Source organism: Vipera ursinii, assembly GCF_947247035.1.
Source record: "Vipera ursinii genome assembly, chromosome: 8".
Classification (NCBI taxonomy): Eukaryota; Metazoa; Chordata; class Lepidosauria; order Squamata; family Viperidae; genus Vipera; species Vipera ursinii.
Window position 1 is genome coordinate 24,661,268 of NC_139519.1, and position 27,089 is coordinate 24,688,356.

Genomic DNA, 27,089 nt, shown 5'->3' on the forward strand with positions numbered 1-27,089 from the left:
TCCAACGAGACAAACAAGCAGAGGTGCCAAGCGGGGATATTGAGTGATTCTGTTATGACAGGCTTGTTGTACGTTTTGGAGAAATGTCAAAAGCTTCCCAAAACAGAACCTGAATCGGATGATCCTCTCTTGGCAATAAAATTACCCAGGAAGTGTTTTGTCAATATCAGAGGGTAGAGGCTGGAGTTGAGAGAATACATGCTGCAGGTATACCAAGATGGGAGATGGTTGGCTTCCCATGGCCAGGAAACTCAGTTGAGTGGGCCAAGGAAAACCCAGGGGAAGGGGATGGGGTCTCTGCGCTATTATCCCCTGTCTGCAGGGTCGAAGAGGTTCACCATCATCTTATGATGGAGAAGACCCAAATGATCTGTGAAGAATTCTTCGTTTGTAATTCAGGATGAAAATGGGAGATGGGCTTGGTCAAAGTCATTTCAGAGCCCCCATGGGGCAGGAAAATAGAGTTTTTCCTTCCCAACATTACAGATCAGGTTTCTTTGAGGAACATGAGTGGTCGAAGCCATTGAGGTTCCAGATAAACAGTTCATTGCTTAGCAAAATTGTGCAGACCCAGCCATCTGTGGCCTCCCCCAGCTCACTTCTAAAATCCGGACATTTGGACACTGTAAGTGCACCTGATTCTGTAACTCTCACTTCTTTCCCCTGCAGACATCCCATCCCTTCACCTGATTCTTAAATTAGAGGGATATATTGGGTTTTGTATCGGGGTTTTATTTCTGTAAGCTGCCCAGAATCACGCTGAGTGAATTGGGAGACCGTGTACATTTCCCAAATAATTAAATTATCTGGAACATTTATGCAAGGACTGAAAAGTTTCTGCTTCCTCCAACTCACCAACTGGCCTGGTTCACACATCGCTCTAAACCACGGTTTGTTTAGCCATTTTTTCTTAATGAAAAAAAGTTGGACAAACTGTGTTTTAAAGATGAAGCCTTGCTTATCAAGTTGAACTCTAGCAAAACAAAGCAGGTGGTCACCATTGGTTCATATTGTGAGACTCTGTGTGGGGTTTCAGAAATTAGCTAGACTAGAGTATTGGGATTTTGAACTGATGCAGGTTTGGGGCCTGGGTCTCCCCAAAATATGACCTGCATTTTGCTTTGCATCCACAGGAGACCTGCCCGGTTGACAATAGTCTTCCTTACAGGAAAATATATTTGTTCTGGCTAAGCTGAATCTACGTGGGGGGTGGAATTATTTCTTTTAGTAGAAATCTGTTGTGCTTCCTTACTTTTCAGTACTGCATTAAAGCTAATAATATTTCTGGAAGGGAAAAATCTTTTAATGGGACAGACTCAACAGATGGGATGTGAACGGTGCTGGCTGATCTAATTATACACCGTTTTCTTGCTGCAGCGGTGTGGCGCACCTCATACCCTCCGATATTTCTTGTAAATTTTGCACTGTTGTGCCCCTAAGAAATGAAATTATTGCAATAATTGGTTTGCAGAGCCAGCTGTCTCGCTGTGCCTTGCTTATAAAGCGGCGAGAGGCTGGGCTTCTCTGTCGGGTAGGGAAGGGCTGATGGGAGGACGCTGTGCTGGAAGAGCTGATTAACCCTTCTGGGTGTCGATACTTCCGAAAAAGAGGACAATTTAGTGCAGCTGCCGGCTTAACAGCCCCGGAGGTCGGCCTTTCCGAGTTGTAACCGGGAGCTTTTGAGGACACTGCAAAGGGTGGGTACACAGGAAGTCCTCGACTTACGACTACAATTGAGCCCAAAATGTTTGTTGTTAAGTGAGAAATTTGTCCAGTGAGTTTTGCCCCATGTTACGACCTTTCTCGCCGCAGGCGTTAAATGACTCACTGAAGCCATTAAATTAGAAACACGGTTGTTGAAGTGAATCCGGATCCTCCATTGACTCTGCCCGTCAGGTGGCTGCGAAAGGGGATCACGTGACCCCCCGGGATGCTGCAAACCGTCATAAATCCGAGTCAGTCGCCAAGTGTGAGAATTTTGATCACATGACCCTCTGGGGAGGCTGCAGCGGTCCCAAGTGTGAAAAACGGTCATCGGTCACTCTTCTCAGCGAAGTGCCGTTGTAACTTCAGACGGTCACTAAGTGAACTGTTATAAGCTGAGCACTATCTGTACAGCCATTCATTTAGTGACCGTTCGAAGTTACAACAGCAAAGAAAAAAGTGACTTACGAATGCCGGTCCCGGTCCCTGAGGCTGCTGAGAATCCCCCCTTAACCCGTTTCTGAGGATGACAAAGCGAGGGAAAACCTCTCCTGCTCTTGGCCAGGTGGGACCCTTTGGAGGAAGCTGCAGAAGCTCTGAAGCTCCTAATTATTCCCAAGCGTCATTGCATGAATCCTTGGAGCGGGGGAAGAGGAGGAGGCCGCCTCTTACAAACCACAAAACCATCCCTTCATCTCAACTGGCCCCGCCTTCCGGATTCCTTGGAAAATAAAGAGGAAATAAAAGAGAGGAGAAACCACACAGATGCTTCATCAGGGGATTGTCATGTTAGAAAATTGTTTCCTCTCAAAATGATTCCATGTCAAAATAGCATATTTCATTCCAAAATGTTGATTAGAAAACAACATTCCCCCCCTTTGTGCCAAAAGCTGACAAATGTCACTTAGGAAGGAAAGGTACAATTTTCTTTTCAGCGCGGAATTTTGTTCCCAGCTATTTGGAGGAGCGTATTTAATATTTCATGTTCGGGTGTTAATGCCAAAATGGTGCCTTTTAATCTCAAAAAGCTGCTCTTCCTTGAGTGGGGACCACATGTGCCATTTGCTCTGTTTTCAGTTTGGGGGCTGATCTGTTAGCGGGAGAAGGAGAGAAGCTGCCCAGAGTGGGTTATATGATGGGTTTTCATATAAAGGAAGGAAGGAAGGAAGGAAGGAAGGAAGGAAGGAAGGAAGGAAGGAAAAGATAAGAGGAAAGGAAAAAAGGAAGAAACAAAGGAAGAAGGAAGGAAGGAAAAAGAAGGAAGAGGAAGGAAAAATAAGATGGGAGGGAGGGAGGAAGAAAGAAAAGGAGAAAGGAAGGAAGGAAAAAGAAGAGGAAGGAAAAGATAAGAGGGAAAGGAGGGAAGGAGAGAGGGAGGAAGAAAAGGAAGGAAGGAAGGAGGGAGAGAGGGGGAGGGAGGGAGAGAGGAAGGAAGGAAGGAAGGAAGGAAGGAAGGAAGGAAGGAAGGAAGGGGAGTTCATTGTCCCAGAATCGCTTTCCGATTCTGCCATCTTGCTTATTGATATATGGGAAGCTCTGAGGGTATGGATAAAGTTTCCCAACATTGACCAGGTTCTCACCTTATACCATCAGCCATAAGGTGGCTGCTTGTAGGATGTCAACTAACAGTCCCTGAGAAATCACATTTTGATCACCCCATCCAGGAGGGACAAAGTTATTTTGCTACTGGATTGCATTTCCCTTTTCCTTGTCAGTCTTTGTCTGAGCATCACAGGATTTGCTTGTCAGTGTGCACAAACACCTTCAGGGATGTACGCACACACAATCGCTAACTGCTCCAGCTTCAACAAAACTAAGAAACTTTGGTCGCAAATCGCCGAGATGTTCAGAGCTCATCCGTCAGAAGCTGGAATATGTTTTGCCAAGCTGGGATGGATAAGAATTGGACACCCAGCTGTCAAGAGCCGGTAGTGAAACAAGCTGTTTAGAAATTAAAATTGCTCAGCTCAGCCTTTATTTGCCTGGAAGATATATTCTGATCCTAGCAGGGATATAGCAAAGGCTTCTGAATGCAGGCCTTCTTATCCGCAAAAACAACAAGAAGTGTGGATATGTGTGTGGAAGGATTGATTCCCTTTGCATGGGCCAGATAGATAGACTTTTGAAAGTCTGCAAAACCATCTGTCTGTTACAACTCCTCTCCCCAGAATATAATTTAGGCCTTGGCAAGTTATATACGTAAAACTTGAGTCAGATATGAAAGTAGTCATAATCATCTAAGAAGTAAAGCAAGTGCTGGTAAACATACATTCAAGGAAGCTCGTCAACTTGGAGTTGACAGATGCAGGCTACCCACAGCAGGACTGAATCAGAGCCAGAAGTGACTGAGCTGATCGGCTGCATGGAGGTGGGAGAACCTGAAAAGTCCTTATATGGAGGGCAGATGTGTCTGGGTGTTCCGGCTGAGCTGTCGCTTATGTGGTTTTCAAGTAGAAGACGAGAAAGGAAGGGGGATAGCTGCAAGATGGGAGTCACTCTAGAACTCAGAGATCAGCATCTGGCCCAAACCCATGAAAGATGATCAATGTTCCTCCTCCTGGAAAGCTGGTGGCCACTTGGGATCAACTGGGAACCCATTCCCATCTCAAGAGATGCTCCAGTCGGGAGCTACAAGCCAAGCCAACCTATTGTGGTTTAAAAACAGCCAAGGAAGCAGCAGAGATGAGAGGACAGAGTGAATCCTGGCCAGATGGTTGTCCTTTCAGATCACAGCAAGTGGCCCAAGAGATTCCTGGCTGGTCCTATTGCAGGAGAACATTTGTAAAATATTATGGAGAACAAACATCTCCATCACTTTCTTTCCTCTAGTGTTTCTCGCCTTTGGCAGCTCACAGCATCCCTGGTCTATAGAGTCAAGGGGCCAACATTTTTCATGTTTAGTCCTTGTTCTGAAAGTGCCTAAAAGTCAAATTTTATTTCTGTTTGTTTCTCCTTCTCCTGCAGATGGGCCTCAGAACCGCTTAAAGCTCTCAGAGGTGAATTATGAAGGGATTAAAGGTCAAAAAGGAGAAAGATTTGGAATCCGAAAGGGCTAGCAGACACAAGGAAGAAAAATGAAGAGATATTGACTCTCCACCCCACCCCATCTCATCCAAATCCAATTTGTAACCGGAGAGTAAATGGGAGGCAACCATTCTTTCTACTCACAGTAGAAAAGGATAAGAAGTTGAGTCAGTTCCAGGAATTCTGAATTCACCTGAGAAATAAAATAGGACAATAAATTATAGTTTTGTTTTCAGATAGCAAATTGCAGACCAGGGGTGTCCAGCAGGGCTGGCTGGAGAATTCTGTGAGTTGAAGTCCACAAATCTTAAAATTCCCAAGGTTGGAGACCTCTGTGATAGTCCAAATGGAACTCCAGCATTCATTTCAGGTCCCCTAGGCTCAAAATTTATATAATCCCATTTATATATCCCACCCTTCTCCGAAGACTCAGGGCGGCTTACACTCTAAGCACAAATCAATGTGCTTAGCAATAGCCTTCATTCTATGTATATGCCTGCTTCTTAGGGCTTTCGGGGGCCCCCCCAGCGGCATTATTACAAAGTCAGCTTATTGCCCCCAACAATCTGGGTCCTCATTTGGTGTCAAAGTGGTTGATTTCCCATTTTCATTTCCTGCCCGTTCTTAAAAAGTCCAAAACTGCACTGCCAAAGTCCAGGGGTTTGCTGTCAAATATTGCCATGATTTTCAGATATGAGTCTTTTTACAGAGGGACGCTGTCTTTCCACCTTTAGCTCACCACTGAAGTAGATGTACGTAGATGGGGAAAACATGCTCTTTCCAAGATGTCGCTCTGTCACTTGATTGTTTCTCATAAGCACCCAGAAGTTGAAGGCCACCAACTACTAACCCCTGGCTAATGCAATGTGTGAAGTCAACCAAGAGCTTATAATGGAAATCTTTTTGGTATCAACCAAACTGTTTCCTGCAGACAGGAAACCAGCGGTGGAATTAGGAGTGGCCTTGTTATTTAGGTCCTCCACATCAAGCAGTGAGCGTGAAAACTATTAGCGTTCTCCAGTCTGTCTGGCTGGATTTCCATCATTAGCTTGTCCTTTATGAGGCCCTGATTATAGTGGCAGATCATTGACATTCTTGAGGTTAATAACGGCAAATTACAAAACAGCCCAATTGATTGGAATAATTGCTTTGCTGAACCAGAAGAACAAACACTTAGCGCATTGTTTATTGACACATCCAAGCATCCTTGTGCGCAACCAACCATTATGATACCTGGTTTACTGTGAAAAGCCAGCATCACAACCTGGAGGGCACATGTCCCCCGCATCTCCAAACATCTCAGGTATGGACCATCATTCATGGTGATGAAACCAAGACTCATAATGTTAATAAAGTAAGTAATCTAGGATTCTAACCATAATTAGAGAAAATTGGAAAAAATATGCAAAACCCATCATGTTTGTGGTGGAATTTTTAGCTGCCCACAGCATTGGCAATACTCAGCCATGGGAGGTGGGTTTTGGACAGTTGCTCCTGCAGGTATCTCCCTTGCAGTTTTATGGACCTTCCAGGAGGAGAAAGATTTTTAAAAAATGCTCAAGATCCTGGAAACCAAAATGTCCACTTCTCCTTTCCTTTCTCACTGCTAATGCCATTCATGGCTGGTAGAAATAGGATGGCTGAAACGACTACATAGTTTTGAGGACAAATCAGAAGACTTCTGTTCTGTTTGTGTGGAAGGGGAAGTGGGTGGAGCTTCAATTGCATTGTCCTGGTCATAAATTTGGCTCTTTTGACCTTATCTTGACATACACCTAATGGGGGATGTGGGTTGGAAAGACCTGACGACTCTCCTCCACTGAAAGATGAAAAACCCTAGATGAGCAGCTAAAGTTGGCTGGTGGGTGCTCTTACCTATTGTGTGAAACTGATTCCTCTCCATCTCACCATGTTTCACCTTTCCGTCATGTTAAAATGACCATTGTAGCCGCTGCCGAAGGCCTCTGGGATACCTAAGGAGCCCCTAGAGCTTTGAGACCTTTGATGATGATGATGATGATGATGATGATGATGATGATTCAATTAAGACAATGAAAGGCAGTAAATATTGCTGCCTGCAGAGGACCTTTCACCACAGCATTCCAACGTGGTAAGACGTGGAATCCAGAATCAGGTTAAGAAGATAATGTATAGATATTCATAGCCGGATACACTGAGAAACATTCTAGGCTGGGCTAATCTGGGTTGGTTCAGCTTCTTGTTTGGTTAAGCTCAGCCCAGGGTTAAGTGCATTGTGTTAGTCCCCCCTGATAAAAGCTTACTCAAAAGTAACTCCCTGTCTTCAGTGGGGCTTCCAAGTCATTGTAGTGTAATTGCAGCTAGCTATTAAGACATCTGCTTCCTTGTCAGAAACGTGTTTCTGGGGTGACCTTGAGTGCAGATGGGAAACAAGCCACCTTCTTTGCAGACTGCCAGTTCTCTCCACTGTCAGTAAGTGGGGCTCTTTCTGTTCTTCCTCAGGAGAAAGCACCTCTGTATCAGATTTGGTCAAACAATAAATTGGGCATTAATGCACACAAATGGAAAACTGACCCTGCGTCCCCTCGTGAATACATCTCATGCCAGACCAGATAGGAACATAATTTATCCTAGAAATAACAACTTTATGTGGAGCTGTTTGGGCTAGATCCAGTTCAGGCTGGCGTACATTTGGACAGGGAATAAATGACAGAGGGAAGATCAAGGCATCTGCACGGCAGCTGTCGAATATCTGCAAAAGCAGAGAAAATGTTCTTGAGAATGTTCTGCTTTTCCCTAAATTTAGCCGTTAAAAAGGAAGCCAGTTTGAGTGGCAGCGTCTGGCCTGCGAAGGCCAACCTGTGATTTAAGTCGTGCATTTTGCCCTAAAGATCCTGAGCAGAGGATATTCTGGAGTCATTTTTCTGAGAAACTGAATGTGTCCAGATGGATCCTTCAGTGCACAATTGCAGCAAATAAAAGAATAACAGAGTAGGAAGGGACCTTAGAGGTCTTCTAGTCCAATCCCCTGATCAAGCAGGAGACCTTATTTTTTCCAAGTCTCCTCTTAAAAACCTCCAATGTTGGAGCACCTACAACTTATGGAGGCAGGTTCTTCCACGGGTGAACTGTTCTCACTGTCAGGAAATTCCTCCTCAGTTCTAGGTTGCTTCTCTCCTTGATTAGTTTGCATCCGTTGCATCCGGGTGCTTTGCAGAATAGGTGGACCCCCCCCTCATTGTGGCAGCCCCTGAAATATTGGAAGACTGCTATCAAGACTATCATCTGAAGAGGATGAATTTTTCCCTACTTTTCTTGCTTTTCTTCAAAGGCAGCTTGGTATAGTAGTATAGTATTTAGAGGAGAGCTTAGGCTGCTTCTTGTTATCCTCAGCAATGTCTAATCCTTTATTGAATTCTGCTAAGCTTCTTCGCTGCAGTACTATCCCGTGCCAAGAGCAGCTGGGCCTCAATAAAGGCAATCACAGTTATCACCAAAGTCTGTCCTGTAACCTGGGGAAGATCTACTATGCCTTCTGATTTGCCCCCCACCCGGGAAATCCAAGGCTGAAGACGGTCCTTCCTTTGTCTTGTCTACATACTGTGATTTCTTTGGATTTACCCATCCTGTTGCAATGATGATGGGGTGGGGGGAAGGGCAGAGACGGGAATGAACCTAGAAGTATATAGCATCAAAGAATATTTCTCAACTCTGACCACTTTAAGATGACTGGGGAATTCTGGGAGTTGAAGTCCACCCATCTTAAAGCTCCAGGGTTGAGAAATGTTGGCGTACAAGTATAAGGTGCTCAGCACTGTGATTATCTAGCAAAGCTTTCAAGTCAAGCCAATAGCCTTGACCAGCGGTCCCCAACCTGTGGGCCATGATGGGACTGCAATTGGGCCGCAGAAACAGCTGGCAGGCACATGCTGTGCACTTCATTTGCATGAGTAACAGGTGCACTTGCCAGCTGCTCACATTGAACTATGGCCGGCTCCCCCTCCCCCACCAGTTTGCATAGCTGGAAACATTGGAGAACTCTGGCCTTGATGACTCCCATTATAAGGCTCTGCTCTAGAATGGTGGGTTCCTGACCAAGATGGCTGGCAAAAATTCCTTTGGAGTTTAATGACTCTCTAAAGGAATGAAAATGACCAGCTGTCTGCAAGGAGTATAAATCCTTCCATTCTCCACCATCCGGTCAGAGCTGAAGAAGCTCCTTGGATGAGAAGGGAAACTTCTTCAAAAGAAACACAAGAAAGTCCAGCTGCCTCCTGAAAAAAGCACCTTTGGGACAACCGTGACCTGGAGGAGGAGAATCTCCATAGACATATGGCTGGATAAACCAACATGGCATCTATACAGTTTTTATTATTTATCTTCCCCCTTCCCCCAAAAAATTCCTTTTGAGACCTAAAATTCACCGATGTAGAACAGGGGTCTTGAACCTTGGGAATTTTAAGACTTGTGGACTTCAATTCCCCGAATTCCTCAGCCAGCCAATTACTCCTCATGAGTAATTGACTATTGATGAGCCAAGTCTGTCTCAAGTTCAGGGACATTCTAGGGCTGTTCTGATCGTTAGAACCTGGCCTTGAATATAACTCTGAACTCCAAATTTCTGGTGCTTCCTGGAATCATATTGCCAAGCTGTTGTGTATGGGTCTTGAGGAAAGGACACAAAGGATCAAGTTGGCTTCAGTAGGGTTGAACTTCAAAGTGCATCTGGATTTGAATTCATCTTCCCTGAAGCAACCTGTTGAGTGTCTCCATCGCTTTCCCTGATGCCAAATCCCTTCTTCCCCTCCTGCTAAGCTTTGATGGGAAATATCTGGTAGACTCTGAAACTCCAGACCAGACTCGGTGGAGAGCAGGGGCTGGCTGTCTCACTCAACAATGCCAGTCTACAGAACGAGGGAGAGAAGACACAATGGGAGAACTAAGTGGACTTGATAGAAGCCTATAAAACTCAATGAAGTGACAGCTGTCCAACTGCAATATTGTTTTTGCTCCATAAACTCCACATCAGCTCAGATCGCTTGTTTAAAAAAAAAATCCTTTTGCAGATTTGCTCCGAAAGGGAGATGAAAGCAGAGAGAGAAACAATTCCATTCTTCAGGCTGCAACTCACAGATGGTGCATAGATTATTGCTCTTAAAACAGGAGGAGTTTTCTTTGCTGAGTCAGTGCCTGGAATAAGTTTGCATATTTGCTGGAGATGGGAGGTCTTTGGGGAATGTCATGAGAAGTGGGGGAGAGCAGCATGGATGGCTGAAGGCAATCTTCTCCAAGCTGGTTGGAGAAGTGTTCAGATTACAACTGCAGGAATTTTCAGGAAGGCAAAAGCAGAGAGATTGAAACGCTGTGTATTTTTTTCCCCTCCGTTAATCGTTAGGAGTGGACATTAAACCTTATAGCAGTATTTCTCAGCTGTGGCAACTTGAAGATGTGTGGACTTCAACTCCCAGAATTCTCCAGCCAGTATTTGAGACAAATGGTTAGCCAGAACTTGGGGCCTTCTCTAGCTGAGCGTTGGGTCCTTCTAAGCTTAAGTTCTCATCTCATCTACAATCCAGTGCAATGTTTCTCAACCTTGCAACTCTAAGATCTGTGGACTTCAACTCCTAGAATACTCCAGTCAGCATGACATGTTAAGATTGCTAAGGGTGATAAACACTATCCTATGCCATAAAAGAAAGGTGTTGTATACAATAAAAATAATTTCAAACTAGACAATCACTGGGTGATTGGGAGAATCTCCCTACAGGTAGTCCCCAATAGATACAATTGATCCCCAAAATCTGTTAACAGCCAAACAAATATCCAGTCATGTCCCTGCATTTTAGGCATTTGTCAACTGTTTCAATTTTATGGCCATTTGTAGTGTTCTATGGTCATGTGACCGTGTCTTCTAATGTTTCCACCAGTTTCTGGCATTTAGTTCCTGTTTTCAGTAAACAATGCCCATTAGGGAAAATTGATTTGCTTAATGACCGCCACAAAAATATCAGAAAATTAGGTCCGGTCAGGTGAGGCCTTGATTTACAGTCACAATGACTTATGACTGTAATTCTGAACTCAATTACAGTCAGAAGTTGAAGACTACCTGTACCAAATTTAGGAGCAGAAAATATCATTTCCTTTGCAAGATATCCTGTCCCAGGCGAGAAACCCACCCCTGAAATATGGAGAAGAATGTGTGCATCCCAGTTCAAGACCCCTCCCCCGCAATAATTTATCAAGTGTGGGCATCTTGTACACATGAACTTTAATCTAACATGTGCGCACATTTGCATGTGAGTCTCTTCTCCTCCAGACCATGTGATTCAAAATCCTGCCCACCTCCCTTATTCTAACTGGGTGGGGATGTTCTCCGAGGTAGGCATAAGACCTGGGCATGCATTTGGGGTACCTCTCTTTTAAAAACATCAGCTATCCAGAACAAAGATGAGCTTCTGAATGTCTAGCGTTTAGGGGGGATTTAATTTATTAGAAAAATATTTTTGGTGCACGGCAGATGTCTTATCCTCCAATCCCACCGCTTGTCCTACTTTCTGTGTCCTCAATCCTGACGTGATGAAACAAACAGGCTTTGTTTCCTAGCCATTTTGCTGGCAGTTTTGCCCCAAAGGTTCCAATGGGTTAAGCAAACAATAGGGAGAGGAATTAGCAAAGAGCAGATGAGACTTGGCAGTTCCCAGCACCCTCATGAAAGGTCCCATTCATAGCCATTTAATGGTCTCAGTTGGTGGGGAGCCTGGTTTATCTAGGCATGATTGGGCCTCCTTGCACACTGCTCATTTCTGAGAGTTTTCGCTTGGGTTTCCTTTGCACATGAGTTTGCAGAGGAAAGCCACTCAGCAGCCTTGCGCTGAGTGATGCCCAGGGGAAGAAGGACCCCAAACCATTTCCAAGCATGGGGGAACCTGGGATTTCCCAGGACAGTTGCTTGAATGTCTGTAGTTTCTCCAAAATTTGGTCTTTCTAGACTGGCAGGGTCACAGCACTTAGTTTTTCCTGTCTCGGGACACTACAAATTCCTTTGCTGTATCAAAGCTGGGAGTCCCTCCCTTAGTTCTGAAAGATCTGCTGCAAACAATGAAGTGACTTCTCTGCCCCCCCTCCACTTTCAGATCTTAAAGGTAAAGGTTCCCCTGCACATGCATGCTGGTCGTTTCCAACTCTAGGGGCCGGTGCTCATCTCCATTTCAAAGCCGAAGGACGTCTCCGTGGTCATGTGGCCGGCATGACTAGACACCAAAGGTACACGGAACGCTGTTACCTTCCCACAGTAGTGGTCCCTATTTTTCTACTTGCATTTTTACGTGCTTTCAAACTGCTAGGTTGGCAGAAGCTGGGACGAGTAACAGGTGCTCACTCTGTTACACGGCACTCGGGATTCGACCCGCCAAACTGCCGACCTTCTGATCGACAAGCTTTTTCCAACACACTAGTTGCATTTTCATGACATCTTTAATTACTGAATTGCTTGATTTTTCAGGGCTGGCACAAGATAATGATGATGATGATGATGATGAAGAAGAAGAAGAAGAAGAAGAAGAAGAAGAAGAAGAAGAAGAAGAAGAAGAAGAAGAAGAAGAAGAAGAAGAAGAAAGTTGGGAGGGACTTTGCAGGCCTTTTAGTCCAACCCCCTGCTCAGGCAGATCTTATATCATTCCAGACAAATGGCTGTCCAGTCTCTTCTTAAAAACTCCAGTGGTGGAGCACCCACACTTCTGAAGGCAACCCGTTTCACTGGTTAATTGTTCTGAGAAATTTCTTCTTAGTTCTGGGCTGGTTCTTGCCTTGATGAGTTTCCATCAGTTGCTTCTTGTCCTGCCTTCAGATGATTTGGGGAATAACTTGACCCCCTCTTCTTTGGGGCAACCCCTGAGATATTGGTACACTACTATCGTGTCACCCCTGGTCCTTCTTCTCATTAAATGATGTTGTTATGTGTTCAGTTGTATCCGATTCTTGGTGATCCTCTGGGCCAACACTCTCTACATCTTCCCATCTTGCACTATTTGTTCGAGTTTTTCTATGCTCTGGCTGGTGTCAGCTTTGATGGTGTCCACCCACTGTGTTCTTTGGTGGCCTGGTTTCCTTTTACCACCACCTCTTCCAAACATAATTGATTTTTCCAATGAACTCCCCTTGCATGACATGACCAAAGGAAATGAGATGCAGTTTCGTGATTTTGCTTGCCATAATTTATCACGTCATAAAATATCCTAAGTAACCAAGTTGGCTTTGACTGTACAAAGCCATCCTAGTTCAAACTAACCAGGTTTAGCAGATGCAAGTGCAGCTGTTGGGTTTATGGAAATCTGGAGATCAGCAGCTTGTGTGAATCCTATTCTTAAGATATTCCTGTGTCCATAAGTAAGATACTTGTGCATGGGATTCTCTCTCTCCCTCACTGAGGTCCCAAATATTTTCTTTTGTTTAGTTATGTTTCCTTGCAAAAAAAGAGAATAGAAATGGCATTCCTATCGCTGTTTCTACGATGAATAAGAACAGCCCCTCTTCCCCAGTGCCCTTTTCACCAAAGAGCAACGGGCTGAACTTACAAAAGGTTAAATGTTTGCCTGCTAGCAAAAGATGGATCCACTGAACAAAAGTGGTCTCCATAAAACCATCCCCCCTGAAAGGTCAGTCAGAACTATCTGCTCGCCCAGAGAGCTGAACAGGCAGGGAAAAGATAAGGTGTGACTCTCAGAAGCAAAAGGGGACAAAACCAATTAAATAATGACACGAGACAGCAGGCTTTCTTTTCCATTTTACAAAAATCAGCTCCCATGGCAGTATTGTAATTAAGTCAACTCATTTTTTAGATGGGGTCAACTAACTGGGCAAGTAAGGCATTTGGAGAAATAAAGCTTTAAGTCAGGGTGAGTTCTTAAGATATGCCACAGTTAGCATTAGTCATGAAACACTGGAAGCTAAGGCTGATGGATCGCTCTCATTCAGAGTCCAGAGTTTTGCTGGTTCTGTTCTGTTTCTTGTTTTTAAACGAAATCATCTGCCCTACTCAGGGTTGGTATTACTGAGGGTAGAGTAGAATCCGTTCATCCAGAATAAATTACGCATCTAAGCTCGGGTTTCAAAGGGTGCCATCTAGAAAACAAAGTCTTGTCCCAGTTGCTTTGATCACGGAAGACTGTTCCTCCTGGAAGAACGCCCATAAAGTTTTTCTTGGTTTGTGTTTTGAGATGGAGCCTGTGTTCTTCAGCAGGGCCATTTGCCTTTGAAGGGATTGAATTTTCAAAACAGCTTGAACAGTTGAGTAGCCACCTACTTAAACAGAATCAAAGACATCTTTGTAGGACATCTAGTTCAACTTTCCCTTTGCTTCAGGAAGGCCAGTGTTACCCACAAAATTCGACTTTTCTAGATAATTGGTGAGAAAGTGTTTCTGGTGGTTTAAATCCCACCAAGCCATCTTCACATTGGTAAGAAAAAGAGATCTAACAAGGGACCCTGATCTTTCCCCAAATGCTTCTTTTGGAGTGTACAGCATGGTGGATTCTTTAGGTATCTATTAGGGCAGGGGTCCCCAAACCCTGGGTCATGGCCCACTACCAAGCTTTGAGCTGTTCAGAATCAGGCTGTGGAAGTGGTGGGCATGTGCTCAAGCACTCACCCACCACTCATGTGGAACCATCCCCTCTCCCCACTCCACAGGTCCACAAAGCCAGAAAGGTTGGGGACCACTGTCTCAGGGCATGCATGCTCTCCCACAATAATAAATTGAAGGGGCAAATTATCTGATGGCTCTTCTTTTGGAGACAAGATTGGTGCACATCACCCAGTGTGGGAGTGAGGAAGTTGCAACTTTTTGGGTCAACTCTTACATTATCCTACTTGTATTTTAAGTGGACAGGCATGTCAGGATGCCTTAAATATGCCAGCTGGATCAAGGAATGGGCTGGACCCAAGTTGCTATACAATTGTTTTCTGCAGATACGTGTACACCTTCACACATTGCAAGCATTTTCCTAAACAACCAGTGAACCCAAAGAGTTGGCCGATCATTCTTGAACTATAAAATTGCAAGGCAATCCTTCATTTCTTCATTATTATTATGCACATAAACTTTTTTTTGAATATTTACAGCAGCTTAAAATGTTTTGAGAAGCTGGCAGTGATGAATAACCTGTGGTGGCAAGTAATATTCCCCCCCCCTCTGTTTTAAAATTAAGTGGGTGGCTTTTTTTGTTGTTGTTTAACATAGAATTTGTGCTGCTTTCCCTCCACACACACACGGCAACACCTTCTCTTAATTGGATCATCGAATTTATTTCTAATTTCAGTCCAAACTTGATGCTTCTTTGAATGTTCAAAGCACATGCCTGGTTCCTGCTGAAATTCAACTCCAGTGGAGCGAGTGTGCCTGTTGAAATCCAGTTTCTCCTCCATGTAGACATTAATTCTTTGCCCCTTTCCTACCAATGTTGCATATTGTCTAGTTCAACGGAGTCCCCCTGGAGATGAATAGCCAGAGAGCATTTCTTTTTGTTTTTGCTTCTAACCAATTCTCCAGACATCCCTCTCCTGCCCTTATCATGTGTTTTTAATAACTATATTGGTCTAAGATGCATGGACCTCTGTCTCCATCCGGCTTATCGTTGTGCACTCCAACCGTAGGAGAACCACACGGATCGAATTGCCATAGTCTCTGCTCTCAAAAGGGCCTGCATCTGCGCTGGAGGAGGGAGAGATAAACTCCACATTTCATCTTGGGGGCCCTTTTAGCACAAGACTATTCCCACCGACATCAGGCATCCTGCCTTCCTGCAGATAACGTTGGTTTCCTTTCTGCAGAGATCATCGGGGGATTGTCGAGATCATTTAATTTACTCCTTCTTGATACTTCCTCCACCGTCTGGCTCTCCTTTTCCTTTCCCCTTCTTTCCCTATTCCACGCATAATGGACCAAGTCGAGGAAAGAAGAGTATTAAACTGCTCCCAAATCCTCGAGGGGAACTCGGCTGGATTTAACGGCCAAATCAAGGCTGGAAATAAAAACCATAAAGCATTCATCATACACCCCTCCCTCTTTCATTCAATAACTTCTGGAAGGAAATCCCTTCAAGGTAATTAGATAAGCAGGTCCCTTGGTTTTATTATTATTATTATTATTATTATTATTATTAATTTTAATTAGAAGCCGGAATGGAGGTGCATTGTTAGGGTTGACTGATGGCAGTTTCTGGACAGAAATATACCAGTTATTTATATAGAGAATTCTGTAGCATTCACCGTTATTTCTGCTCATCAAATTATGTTTCCCATTGTGGAGGTTAACGCATTATTTGGTCCCCGCCGATCCACTTGCCATTAAACGCCAAGGTGTATTATTTGTAAATAACTGATTAGAAGTCAGCTTGGTTGCAGGGATCTGTTATGCAAACTGTTTAGAGGGAGGGGAGGAAATGGCGAAGTGGGTTTCCAGGTAGACACTAATTCATTTCAACAGTGCTTGAATTAGTGCTATATTTGGGATTTCAAAGGTGTCGGCGTTTAGCCTTATATATGCTGAGTGATTCGAGGAAAGTAACACCAGGAAAATCTATTGCACAACATGACTCATAGATTTAAACTAATTGGGGTAATGTCCCAGTCAGTTGATGCCACTTTTGCAGGAAATAAATGATTACAGCAGGGGTACTCAACTTTGACAACTTTAAGATGGCTGAACTTCAACTCCCAGAATTCTCCAGCCAGCCATGTGGGCTGGGGAATTCTGGGAGTTGAAGTCCACCCATCTTAAACTTGCCAAACTTGAAAAACACCTCATTCTAGTGTAAACTTGCAGAATACTTTAAAGAAGGAGTCCATCTGTGCAAAATGGGGGAAGACCAGGTGAAGCTTTCTGGTGGTGCACCTCTAGAACTTCCAAAGTTCTGTCTGGCAATTGGGCGCCTTTGATCTGCAGTTAAAGAAAAGATCCAGAATGTAAAGAAAAGACTTTATTTGCTACATTAAAACCTAATTAAGATTTTTTTAAAAAACCATGCTGTTTTGTTCTGAGTTCTCAACGCTTTCCTGAAGATCGTTTAATTTCTGTTTTGTTGTTTCAATGGAGGAAGCATCCAAATGTCTGCAACTGAATGCCAGCAGTTCCTACCATCTCTCTCTGCATCGTCAAGATGCATTCATTGCATTCTCCTGTTGGCTCCCTTCCTTGTCTCTCCTTCTCCCTTCTGTGCTGGGAACACTCTTCCTTTCCAAGCCAGCTCTAACTGGATTCGTTTCCGATAATGAAACCAGAAACAAATTTTCCTGGATACATTTTCCATCTCCTCCTCCTCCTCCTCCTCCTCCTCCTCCTCCTCCTCCTCCTCCTCCTCCTCCTCTTCCTCCTCCTCCTCCTCCTCCTCCTTGCGATGCTGTGTCCTCTACTTGTTTTACACACACCCACACCCACACCCACACACCCACACACACACACACCAGTTCTATCCAGGTCAGTGTGTGCACCCATAATTAAACGTGATGGTCTTCATGCCACTGCAAGGAATTCTTCCTTTCTTTTCTTCATGAAATCGTGTTTTGTGCTCCACACAAGGCCTTCAGAAATTGCCAGTCTCTTTCACTTCCTGGCCATCTGGCTTGCTGATGTCTTCCACTGATGAATAATAAATATCCTCTGCACATTTCGGTGCAAAAAAACAAGAACACAACTCAGTCATTACATGGACTCAGAGAAAGCCCAGCCATGTGTGTAGACTGCACCTCTTGGAGAAGAGAGATTAAAGAGGTCGAAATTACAGCCGTCACTTCAGAGCTACAGTTGCAAAGGGGTGGGTTGCATTGTCAAGAGACAAGGATTTATTCTCTGCATGGAGAATTAGGGACTGGGGTCAAAAGTGGAACTTGCTAACAAGCCTGCATTTTATAATATTTTCCCTTACCCTTTGGGAGTCCAAGAAATTTCATACTTATATTTGTTGTCCTGGCAGAGGGCAAGATTTTCCTTCAGCAATGAACTCAACAATCCATTAAAAAACTGTCCTTTCTACCTGCAGTGTGAAAAAGTCTAGAACTGTGGAGTTGGAAGGCAGCACGATAAACATACATTCCAATGTTTCTTAACCTTGACAGCTTTATGATGGATGGACTTCAACTCCCAGCATTCCCCAGGCTGGAGATTTCTATTAGTTGAAGTCCACCCATCTTAAAGTTGCCGAGGTGGAGAAGCACTGATGTCTCTGAAGATTCTGTCATCCAGGTCATGGTTGTTCCAAAGGTGCTTTTTCAAGAGGCAATTGGACTTTCTTTGTTTTCCCTTGAAAACATTTCGCTGCAAGGAATGTAAATCTTTCCATTCTCTACCATTCAGTCAGAACTGAAGCAGCTTCTTGGATGAGGAGTGAAAGGTCTTCAAGGACAAAGGAAGTCCAGTTACCTCTTGAAAAAACACCTTTGGGCCTAGAGAAACACTGCTTTAGTTAATTCCTCTGCACTTTTGTTTTGCAGAAAAATCAATATCCATGAGAAGTGGCTATCCCACTTCTTCTTAAAAGCCTCCAGAGATGTAGAACCCATAACTTCCATAGGGAAACTCCTTTACTGACATATAGATCTTAGTTTGTAGATGTTTCCCCTTATATTTAAATTAAAGTCAGGTAGCTGCAACATACCCCTATTTTTTCTTATTCTGTTCCAATGGTTATGGAAATAATTATTGACCATTTTCACTCTAACCTCCCTTTGTGCATCTGAACATGGCTGTCACACAAAGAAAAATATTTGTAGCTCTGGGTTGACTTGTGGGATCCTTGCTGCTCCCTGAGCTTGGTTGTCTTCTTGCAGAAGTTTCATTACCCAAACTAGGTAACATCCTCATTGCTGTTGAGTTGGATTCATGAAACGTCTGCAAGAAAACAACCAAGCTCGGAGAACACCAAGGACCCCTCTCACATCTTCCCCAAGTCTGCTTTTCTCAAGACTGATCATCCCAAGTTTCTTCTGCCTGTCCTCAAGTATCTTATTATCTTCATTACTGTCCCCTCTGAAGCATCTCTAACTTGTTAAAGGTGAGGAATGTCCTTTTTAGGAGTAGAGGCATATAATTATATTGTTTCTTCAGGTCTCCTTCAAGTTTAGCAAAAGCATTTCTAACCCCCAGATAGTCATTTGCTAATACTTGTCTTGAGGAAGTGAACTCGTGTTTTTCCTCTTATGAACGTGGGCTTTTGGGTGATGGCTGCCAGCTGTGGATATCCTACCCCAAAGGTATCTACTGTCTGTCTTGTTCCCCTGGGAGCATACATAAAGACCCTTTCATTTCCCCCAGTCTTTTAATTTTCTTGCACTTCAGTTGCTGTGTGAATCTTCACTGCTCTTTCAACTGCTTTTAGCAGCTTTTAAAATTGATTGCTGAATTATAAAGTAGTCTGTATTTGTTTATAAATTACTTTTTACTGTGTGTAAAAAGTGACTCCATCAGCAAACACGTCTCCATGTTTGATTTGGTGTAACTCAGATTTCTTGCTAATCTTTATTTCTTTCTGTAAGAACAAGTTGGATCCATGGGTTTTGCTAAACCCTTGCAGTCTTTAATAGCTTTCTAGGTTTAGTTTTTAAAACAGCCAGTTTTCAAATGAAAGTTCTTTTTTCTGCTATATTTCTTTCCCTTAGGAAGGAAGGAAGGAAGGAAAGTAGGAATGAAGGAAAGAAGGAAAGGAAAGAAGGAACGAAGGAATAGAGAAGGGAGGAAGGGAAAAAGGAAAGAAAGGAGAGAGGAATGTAGAGAAAGAAAGGAAAAGATGGAGGTAGGAAAAAGGAAGGAAAGAAAGAAGAATGGATGGAAAGAAGGAAGGAAGGGAAAGGAAGGAAGGAAGGAAGGAAGGAAGGAAGGAAGGAAGGAAGGAAGGAAGGAAGGAAGGAAGGAAGGAAGGAAAACTATAACAGGTTCAAAGCATCCCTGTTTTTGAGCAAAATTGAAAAATGTGTTATCTGTTGGGTTGAGGGTGAGCTGGTAGTAGATGGAAAGGAGTTAAGATGATAAACTAGATGGCACTCTTAATGATACTTCTATTAAACTGGCCTCAAAGGAAATGTACAAACTCAGTTTCAAATCAACAACATTATGAGAATTGAGTTGAACAGATGCAAAACGGCCAAATAAAGAACAAAGACAGTTTAAAAGTACAGAATAAGCAGATGAAAAGAAATCAAATGTAGATGTGGATAAAAGTGTTAATAAACAGGACAAATTTAGCTTGGTGTCTATGATATAGTAAGTGTGAGTTTAGGCAAAATTGCCTAGAGAGGGAGGCTGGGAATAGTGGATGCGATCTAACTTCTTAACAGGCCTGAACCTAAGATTGCTGATTTTTTCTACAAGACACAAGATGTTCTCCTGAAAAGCAAAAACCAGGAACTAACTAATCAACCTTCTTAAGAACGTTGGGCAGGTTTTAGAATATTTTGAGAGGAAATTCTGAAAGCAAGAGTGCCTTGCCATCAATTTACATGAGAAGTCATCTTTTCCCTTTCCTGGCCCATCTTTAAACCAGAATAAGACAGAATAAGTCTCTTTTTCCATTCTGGGCTAATCTCAAATGTACCTGAAAATAGCCTGAATGGAGTTGAGCCTTTGGATAACGAAGACGAGCGAGGACCTCTTGCAGATTTTGCCGACTTTTCCTGACTTCAATCTTCTTTTCCAAATGCAATTGTCAGTCAGAGACTGTCATTTAAGGTTCACCCTCCAAGATTGATTGCTGGGAAGAAATTCACTCAAGCAAAAAAAAAAAAAAAAGAAATAAAGAAAAGGAGAAAAATCATATATATCTTTATCTCTTCGTGTTGAAATCAAAGTGCTGAATTTGGGTGGAAGGAACTCTTTCTAGCTCACAGCTCCATGTGCTGAAAAAAGTCCAATCAAAATGAAAGCCAGAGGCAGGCTTGGGTCCGAGTGCCTGGGACTTGCTTATGATTGAAAGCTTTCTGGGTGTCTCTGTCCTGCTGGATAAGAAGTTACTATGGGGCTTATATCAAGTATCAGTTGGGGGTCTTATGCCCCCCTCCTACCTGTATGAAGTCAGCTCTTCCTGGATCTCATAAGATGGTGGCAAACTTTGACTGACTTATGCTCTTTCCTTCTAAGCCTAACTACATGGAGTTGTTCTCATCACTCTGCTAATGCATAGCCTTAAAAAACCTGGAATCTCACTTATGGATAAATCTCTTTTGTATTAAGGAGGATTCAAGGATCCTAGAACCTTGGACAGTAAGAGGCATCAGTCTTCTTGGCATGTAGGTTTAAAGCTGGATTTAGTGGCGCACTTCAACAGAATACATTTGGCTCCTCTTGTTGACTGAGATCTTTTATCCTCTAAAATGTTTCCAGAACAAAGCTATTACACAAGATGGTAGCTTTTGATGAGATCTATTCAGAAATCAACGCTGGGGAATTCTGGGAGTTGAAGTCCATGGGTCTTAAAGTTGCCGAAGTTTGACACCCGTGTACAAGTCCAAACCGTGGGAATGCATTTTTCTGTCCTCTTGGATTTAAGTGAACAGATGACTAAACTTTACAACCAATGTCTCTGCTTTGTTATCTTCATCTAGAAATAGTCTGGCTTTTTTCTGCTTCCAAGGTTTACACAACTCTTTTTGTCTTGCCAGATTATTGTGACATGGGCTTATTGTCATCACTAATTCTCCTCTAGCTCGGTGCTGTTGAAGCTGCATTCCACTCTCTGAGACTTGCTTACACATCAGTTCTTCTGAGACAATGACATCGGCAAACAGTCACCAGATCTTTGATGTTGTGTGGTCTTTATGGATCAAGTTAGTTCCATAGGAACAATGCATCTTCGTGTGAACAACGACTCTCCCTGGAAGAAAAAGGACTCTGAAATATGTTTTGGGACTCTGAAGGTTGAAGGAATAGGAAAATAGCTGTCGTCTATTTGGAGTAGTCTTCAAAACATAGGCTAACTTCTAGAGGTTTCCATATTCTTAAGAGTGCCTTGATTTCACTTAGGAGATGGGAAAACAACCTGAATCTCATTGCTTCTATAAGTTGAAATGATGACTTTATAACTGGTTTTCTAAGTTTGGAAAAGTATGACACAAGGTTGAGAAGGCTACAAATGTGTAAGCCATAATATTGGAAAATTGGCTTTTCCTATCAAATGACTTGTTTTTCCTTCTATAAAAGGAAATGATTATAGATGGAAAGAGACCAAAGCATATTTGTTGTTGCTAGTTGCGAAGTCATGTCTGACCCATCGCGACCCCACGGACAATGTTCCTTCAGGCCTTCCTGTCCTCTACCATCTTCTGGAGTCCATTTAAGCTCACGCCTACTGCTTCAGTGACTCCATCCAGCCACCTCATTCTCTGTCGTCCCCTTCTTCTCTTGCCCTCAACCTTTCCCAGCATTAGGCTCTTCTCCAGTGAGTCCTTCCTCCTCATTAGGTGGCAAAGTATTTGAGTTTCAACTTCAGGATCTGGCCTTCTAAAGAGCAGTCAGGGTGGATCTCCTCTAGGACTGACCGGTTTGATCGCCTTACCAAAGCTATACAATACAGCTTTTCCTTTTTTGGACAATGTGACTATTGCGGTTTTCATAATCACCAGTCCTTCTGTAATGGAGGTAATAGCTTTGTTCTGAAGCTGACTTTGTGGTACCCATCTCTGCAGCTTGAAGAAGATGATCAGAAGCTCATCGCCTTGCGTTGCAATTGCCTCTCATTTCTAATTTACATGCCCAGCAGTGTGACAAACTCAATTTGTAGAACATGATAAACAAAAGATCAGTTTAATGGAATAATACTGTTGGAAATGGCAATTAAGTGATGCAGGAGAATGGGGGAAGGGAATGTCCATTTAAACTGATTGAATCCATTGACTTTTGGCCATCAGGCCTGGTGCCTTTTAGTTGTATTAGGACATGAAGCCCTGGTCCCAAAAAGGGGCTTTTTAAAAGGCAACTGGGCTTTGTTTTTCCTTCACATCCAAGAAGCTTCTTCAGAATTTCATGTCTTCATAGATATGAAACCCTTGGTGTCCCCAACTTGAGCATCCTGGATGGGAATGATGGGACTTGTGGAGTTATGGAATAATCATGGGAAAACTTCTAGTCACTAGATCTCTGAATGAGATGTCAGTTTATCCTTGTAAAGTCTGTTTATTTATTGAATTATCCCATTTTTGTGGCTGCTCAACCTCCCAAATAAAATAAAAGCGAAACATTCCAATAAAACAAACAAGACAACACAAGTGGAGTGCCTTTGCAATGTATAGGTAAATAAGATGAGTTATGTAAGAAATGAATGTTGCTTATGAGTTAGGAATTCTTGATATGTATGTCATTCTGTGTTTTGGGCAGGGGCGATAGTTTCCTGGATTTAAATAGATGAACAAAGAAAAAATATCTGTGCAACCTCAGTAATGCAGTCCTTTCTGCACCAACAGATAAAGAAACAGAGATGCTTGGAAAGTTCAGAGAAAAATGATGGTAGCCCAAGGCATCTAGAGAACTTCAGGCTGGGGCAGGTTGCTTCTGAGCTTCAGAAAACTGGTGACATCACAACCATTAATAACCATCCTTCAGAGAGAAAACTCCAACAGTCGTTATGTAAGCATGCTTCCTAATTTTCCACCAATTTATGTAGTTCTAAAGAAACAGAGGCATCTGGAGTTTGCTGTGGGTATGTTTTAAAAATAAACAAGTTTTGTGCACAGCATAAAATTTCATCTATTTTCCCATAGCCTGATTTTCTCCATTTGCATCTAATGAGCTTTGCTCTTTGATTAGACACAGGTTTTAAAAAGTTATTTTGATACAATGGTACTAAGATCTTGTTATGAATAACTTTCCTGGTGCAAATCAACCCATCTGCACAGTAGTAAAACACTGCAGAGAAAGAACATATTGTCTTTCTAGAGTTTTATCAATGGGCAGCAATATGAAAGAAAGAATAGCAATAGCAATAGCAATAGCCCTTTCGCTTACTACATATACCACTTCATAGTACTTTACAGTCCTCGCTAAGCGGTTTATAGAGTCAGCCTATTAACCCCCCCCCCCCCAAAAAAAATCTGGGTCCTCATTTTATTGACCTTGGAAGGATGGAAGGTTGAGTCAACCTTGAGCCGGTGAGAATCAAACTGCTGACAGTAGGCAGAGTTTCCCTGCAATACTGCATTCTAACCACTGCGCTATCATGGCTCTTCACAGGATATAAGAGAGCTAAAAGAAACTAGGGGTCAAGACAAGGAACATGCTCCAGTTCTACAATTATTGTTATATTTCTTTGTTTTTATTCTGGCAATCAATGGAAGACCCAGTGAACAATATAGAATCTCCATACCAAATCATACTTGTGCCTTGTAGCCAAACTCTGTGAGATCCATCTGCTTTTCTTCTCCTTATGTATTCAGAAGCCACATTTGCCAGGGAAAACAAAGTTCTATCCCTATGATGGTCAACTAGAACAAAATGGAACATCAGGACACTTCCTGGAACTGCTTCCACTGAGGGCTTCACTCCAAGTGTCCCCAAAGGTAATGGCTGTAGAAATGGTACAAACCTTTCTTATTTGGTGGACAAAGTGCATGTGGGTTGGTCCACTGTGGGTCCTTTTATCCCCATCCACTTCTCTCCAGAAAAGTTTAGCCTCCTAAGCTTCTCACATTTGAGAAGACCACAGAAACCTCTCCGCTTAGAAGACTTTTTTTTTAGTCCTACAGATGTTTCAAACTAAGGGAGATGTCCTACTCTTGAAGAAGTTCTCTTCTTTGGCAGACATTTGGAGAAATCATCTATCACATTTTCTCTTTCCACAGATCTCATGGAAAGTGTTGAAAGGCTATTTTGGGAACAGCTTTAGGAAGAAAATGTGTGGACATTTTTGGACAGCAGAGAAGCTCTCAGTCAGTTGTAGGGTTCCCAGATTGTCATAATATCCAATTGATGAAGGAACCAGATTATTCTGATGTGACACATTAGGATATTAGATATTATATTCAAGAGTATTGTCATTCTCCCTAGAATAGAAGCACGTAGAATGATAGCTGGTGGGGTCCATGAGATGTGCCTCCTCTGCAGAAGCCATTTCCCTCTGGGACATCTTCCTTTCAGAGATCAAGATGATCCCACTCTGCTGGCTCTTCATAAGGCTGTAAAGACTTGGTTGACCTGGGGCCCTGAGTATGTGAAGGGCCCCATTTCTTGGCTGCATTAGTGTCCATGGCAATAATTCTACTTGGTGACCATGAGGAAACCAGGCTGCTAAAGAACCCAAAGGCTCGACAACATCAGAGCTGACACCAGCCAGAGCCCAGAACAAATCAAAGATTAGAAAACATAGTGAGACCTGGCCCATAGAATCGCCAAGAGTCGGACATGACTGATTGGACGACATCATTGTCATATCATAATTGTTTTTGAATTGTTTTTATGTTTTATGACGTACACTGCTTAGAGTCAGTTGTTGAGATGGTGGCTATAGAGATCAAATGAATGAATAAATAAATCTGCAGAATCCACTACTGGTCAAAAGCGCCATCTTTTTCGTACAGGAATGCCAAGCTTGGGTTGCATCAATGAGATGCTGATCCATCATTTGATCATTTTCTCTCTCAACCGAAGTCTCTACTATCAGATTCACATTACTTGACCTGCTTAGGAATTTGCTCTCATAGAATCCTGATAGGAACAGACTTCAACTGTTCCAGCAGGATTAGCAGACATCTAAGAATATGATGGAAAGGACTTAAGCTTCAGAATTACTAAACTAAGGTTTCCCAGGATATTATGGACAAATAGTTCCCAAATGTGGACAACTACAAGCCCCAGAATTCCTAGCTGGTATGACCATTGATTAAACTGACTGGTAATGTTGGGAGCTGTAGGCCAACAATTTGAAGGGTCCAGGGTAGGGATAAGTTGGCTGCAGTAAGCCAGTAATGCATGGAAAGACTAACAAAATTTAATCACACTTTTCCACTGTTTTAGGAGTCAATTGGCATTTTCCAAAATAGTAGCTTTTCCTTTCTTTTTATTCTCAGGTAGTAGCTATAACTGGAGAGAAGATAGCAGAGCCCTGATTCCTCAAGCTCACAAAACAAGGCACAATTTTTAGTTGAGAAGTTTGTCTTGCATGGCGGTATAAATTTGAAGGGCAGCTATGGGACGAGGCTGGCAAAGCAGGCTGGAAAAATACAAAGCCAGCTGTTCAGAAGAAGAGGTGGCCACAGGAGACACATAATTGTGCCTCCCTGAAGAATTTCCAATTGCTTTTAAGAAATAAAAATGACCCTGTTGAATGGCTGCATCTGAAGAAGAAGGCTTTCAAGCATCTCTACCTTGCAAAGTCACCAGGTGTTTGGTGGGTTTGTTTTTTTCACCCTGGGGATGGAGAGGAACAGGAAAGAAGCATGAAAATGTACCAGCTGCAGGCCTAGAACTGAATGAAAGATGGACTGTTTAATGCAAGGTGAGTTTGAGAACGAGACATCCTGTGGATGTGCCAAAGTGCTTCGCTGCATGGTTTTGCATGCAATTTGATCCTTGTATCCTAAAACCGGAAGTCTCCTGATGCAATAGATTCTCCAGGTACACTGGAGGGAGGTGTCAAGAGGGGAATGAGCTTAGAGTCCTTGCGCTGCAGAAAGCGGCACAGGGCTGACCTCCCCCAGGATCCCTGAAGTCTTCTCTGACCGTTTCCAAGGGAAGGTGGTCAGTTTGGCAAGATTCTTGGAACATGGGTGACTAACAATAAGGCTCCTGCTTGAGACTATTCATGAGTGATTCTGGCTGCTTACAAAGAGAACCCCTTTCTCCCTCCCCCCATGAAGAAGCCTTTGTTCCCTCCCCAGGTGAGATTTCATTCTGGTTTTATCCTGCTACATTGCTTTAATTTGAACCACATGACCACGGAGATGTCCTCAGACAAGCGCTGGCTCTTCGGCTTTGAAACGGAGATGAGCACCGGCCCCTAGAGTTGGAAATGACTAGCACACATGTGCGGGGGAAACTTTACCTTTATAGGCAAAGATGCTTCCCAACAAGAAACTTGTGAATTTCCCCTCATCCTTTTCCTTGCATTCATCCATGCTTGTGTCCCCATTTGGCCAGGAGCAGTGGGTTTGCCATTAACCAAGCTAGACCACTGACCCACACTGCCCACTAAGGGAAGACAAGAGTTAGCTTTGTGGTAAATGCATGCAAGAGGAAAGTAAGGGAGCTTGAAAAAAAGCTCTTGGCCATCGCAGCTCCCCAAATCTCCCCTGGAATTTTCAACCGCACTTGTGCTGCCAAACATGAGAAGTTTGGTACCGAAATTTAAATCTTGACTCACACCCTCTTCTGGAACAGAATGGGACAACTCATCACGGTCAACTCACCACAG